General features: G+C 41.3%; 1 long non-coding RNA gene across 3 annotated transcripts; it reads right to left on the bottom strand.

The window, feature by feature from the left end:
- Window positions 1–216: 216 nt before the first annotated feature.
- Window positions 217–3,987, bottom strand: LOC114361531 (uncharacterized). Of its 3 annotated transcripts, none has more exons than XR_003656604.1 (4): window positions 3,958–3,987; window positions 2,193–2,268; window positions 1,540–1,617; window positions 217–242 (listed from the first exon to the last, which is right to left on the bottom strand). It is a non-coding gene; the product is annotated as an uncharacterized LOC114361531 (long non-coding RNA). The 3 variants fall into 3 exon arrangements; XR_003656605.1 differs by lacking the exon at window positions 3,958–3,987 and adding an exon at window positions 3,843–3,880; XR_003656606.1 differs by lacking the exon at window positions 3,958–3,987 and adding an exon at window positions 2,888–2,913.
- Window positions 3,988–3,993: the final 6 nt, after the last annotated feature.

The following is a 3,993-nucleotide window of genomic DNA, read 5'->3' as shown; positions in this document are numbered from 1 at the left end:
TAACACTGTTGGCGATAGTACATATCAATATACGTAGATGTATTAAAACTTTTTTGCTATTTAGAACCCTAATATTGCATAGTGTCTTGCCAATTGCTAATTGTAAAGGTGTCTTTAAAGTCTTCAGTTTAGAGTACATTTTACATTGAGTATTCCACTTACTTGGGCTGCTGCGATTGCGCTGTGGTGGTGCTAGGCGAGCTGGTGTCGTTTTTAGCTCGCCAATTTGTATCAGTAGTTGTCTGAAATATAAATAAATTATAAAACATTACTAGCTTTTTACTTAAGTTGGGTTAGTTGAAAATATAATATATTTTGTGTATTGAAATAATTTAGAAAAGTAATTTATAGATCGTTTCATCCACGAAAACGCGCCCCACCATTCTTCCGCTAATGTTTGAGTGTTATCGGTACACGCTAAATCATCCATGAGTGCACACGCACACTACAATAATGCCGCTCGGATTGCTCGGATCAAACTCCCCGCGCCCCGTGTTTCCCTCGCCCAAAAGAAGAACGGTCACGCCCCATACAAAAAAAACCCAGACCCGACAGAAATGAGACATACCTCAGTTTTTTTGTCATGTCTTAATTAGTAAAATTATATACTTTTTATATTCGAAATATATGTATAACACCAAAATATTACCCTTTGTTTTTGTTCAGGCGTTATACAAAAACTAATACAAAATGCCTATTTATCGCCAAAATTGGTAAATGTATGTACCTAAATGTCTATTACAGCTGCTATGGAATGTATCTAGGTAACCTGGNCTTTTTATATTCGAAATATATGTATAACACCAAAATATTACCCTTTGTTTTTGTTCAGGCGTTATACAAAAACTAATACAAAATGCCTATTTATCGCCAAAATTGGTAAATGTATGTACCTAAATGTCTATTACAGCTGCTATGGAATGTATCTAGGTAACCTGGACATATAGCCGGATTATACAGGGTGGTTATACATATGGAACGATAAGTGATCACACTCGATTATTTCTAAACTATACAAGATATCGAAAAACTAGTTACTGATTCTGAAAGTGCTTCACGAGCTCTTTCAAATGGTACCAATAATAGGTTACAGATTATGGAAGCTGGTAACATTGAATTTTTGGATTTTGTAACTTCTCGTTTCCACCCTGTATAATCCGGCTGTATCTCCAGGTCACCTAGATACATTCCATAGCAGCTGTATTAGACATTTAGGTACATGCATTTACCAATTTTGGTGATAAATAGGCATTTTGTATTAGTTTTTGTATAACGCTTGAACAAAAACAAAGGGTAATATGTTGGTGTTATACATAGATTTCGAGTATAAAAAATATATAATTTAACTAATTAAGACATAACAAAAAAACTAAGGTATGTCTCGTTTCTGTCGGGTCTGGGTCACAGATGACCGTTCTTCTTTGGGCGCGCCTTCGTGGATGAAACGACGATCTATAGTAGTGAAGCGTCAACAGTAATTTTGTTTGCAAAAAACGTTGTAAGCAACGTAATGTGTTATCAAATGTTTTAGTATCTTACCTTATTACTCTTCTTCTTAGATGAATCTTCATCTTCGCTAATTTTTAATAAAGTCCTAAGCAAATTCGTGCCATTATCCTGTACAGAAAATTATAATAAATAAATTCGATAAGTAATCAAATTATAGTCTAGTTTATAATTTAAGTCGCTCAAAATATCTGCATTATTGTTACATAGACAATTATTGGGATTACATTTGGGCTAGTAAGTACCATAGAAAGTCAAAGCTGAAAGGTACAGTGCCACAGTTCCAGCTACCCATTTCCGTTTTTTCTCCCACTCTCATCAAATGGCGATACTTTGCGATAGAACGAGACGACATGACCAGAAATGGGTAGCTGGAAGTATGGCCCATAGTACATTCAAATTTTCTGCGCAAGAGGTGTTGTACTTCCTCAAACAAATGCAAGTACGAGACATGTCCTACGGTGTAAATATACCTTTAGCACCGTTTCACTGTTAAATAATCACATGCAAATAACTAATAGCAACCTGTATTACAGGTTTACTAAATACCTAGCATAGGCATCAGACTCACACAAGAATGAACATCAAACGTATCTTATACATTCACTATGTAACTCTGTTCGATATTTGTGTGAGTAAAATAAAGATTTATTTATTTATATTTAAATATGTTTTGTAAAAGTTACCAGTGGTGGTGGCACATTATTAAAGGTGTGGGCATCTTGTAACGACTTGTTCTCTGCCTTTTCTGGGGTTGGAGGGCTGAAACAATAAAACACGCTGTATTATACTGTCGGGTCGAACCAATAACAATAAAAAGATCAAGCAGTTTAGATTGATATGCTATCATCCGTAAATTAGCACATTCAGAATTTACTTGAAAAATCGCACTAGCATTCCTCGAATTTCCAATCGATATTCCGACGCCTACGCTTATTGTCGGTACGGAGTTGAAACGGTAGTGTAGGCAAGCTTCCCACTTGGTGAACCGATAACGTGACGACTGGATGCAGGAAACGCAGGGCTGGCCTTTGTGGAAATTATTGGGGGAGGCCTTTGTGACGTCTTGCTGAAACAATATGCCATCATTACCTATAGCTAGCGAACGCGGATTGATCCCTACGAAGTAGCGTGGGCGGTTATTAAACTTTTGTTTTGTCCTGTCATCCGCTTTGCACTGGTAGGAAGTCGAACCAACTTCGAACTCCTCCTATATTCTTCTGATTAATTTCGTTGCGGGTCCAATGACAGTTCAACTTTCCCCCGGGACAAACTTGACCTTCGCTGGTTGGGTTTTATTGGCTATACAGGAGTTGCAGCGGTGGGAACGAGAGGTGGAAATAGTCACGGGACTATTGATATACGGATGTGCCATCATTACCTATAGCTAGCGAACGCGGAGTGGTGACCGTCTGTCCGTCCGTCTTCCCTTCGGAGTAGCGTGGGCGGTTGCGTGATGTGGTAGGATGGTGACGGCGGCGCGGCCGTGACCACGGAGTTGCGAAGCTTGCGACCCTATGACTAGTCTGCGTCTCTATGTGCCATGATCGTTACTTATAACGGAACTTATGCCACCTCTTGTTTGCACCACTGCAACTCCTGTGTAGCCAGGATTTACAGCTTGACCTCCAATAGAAACCCACCCAGTGAAGGTCAAGTTTGACCCGGGGTAAAGTAAAATTGTCATCATTACCTATAGCTAGCGAACGCGGAGTGGTGTCCGTCTTCTCTCCAAAGTAGCGTGGGCGGCTGCATGATTTGGTAGGAAGGTGACGGCGGCGCGACCGCAACCACAGAGTAGCACAGCTTGCGCCCGTATGAGTCTGCATCTCTACGAACCGATCGAACTAACTGCGCACCTCGCTGGAATGCGACTCCGTACCAGAGCGTCGATGTGACGTCACAGCTGCCAGGTACGCAGTTAACTCGGCCAGCAGGCCTAAGATGCGCGCCGTGATAACTTTTATCGACGTCAAAATGTGCGGGCAAAATCGATAAAATGGCGTGATAACCGCTTATCGCGGCGTGCATCTTAGGCCTACAGGTATTATGTGCTATCATTACCTATAGCTAGCGAACGCGGAGTGGTGTCCGTCTTCCCTGCGAAGTAGCGTGGGCGGTTGCGTGATGTGGTAGGAAGGTGACGGCGGCGCGACCGCAACCACAAACTTACTCTTCCTCTGCGTCTCTATGTGCCATGATCGTTACCTATATTGGAACTTATGCCACCTCTCGTTCGCACCGCTGCAACTCCTGTGTAGCTAGGCTAGGATCTAGAGCTTAACCGCGAATAAAAACCCATTTGCTTCGGAGCAAAGTTTAATTGTTATTGTTACCTATAGCTAGCGAACGCGGAGTGGTGTCCATCTTCCCTGATTGTGATTGATTGTGACTTATAATGGGACTTATCTTACCACACTTTCCCACCACTGCAATCCCTGTATTTTTTACCTATAGCTAGCGAACGCGGAGTGGTGTCCATCTTCC

Source organism: Ostrinia furnacalis, unplaced genomic scaffold (genome assembly GCF_004193835.3).
Source record: "Ostrinia furnacalis isolate ACB-3 unplaced genomic scaffold, ASM419383v2 OfSCF5792, whole genome shotgun sequence".
Taxonomy (NCBI): domain Eukaryota; kingdom Metazoa; phylum Arthropoda; class Insecta; order Lepidoptera; family Crambidae; genus Ostrinia; species Ostrinia furnacalis.
Note: the sequence above shows the minus strand (reverse complement) of the source record. Positions and strands in the feature narration are given on the sequence as shown.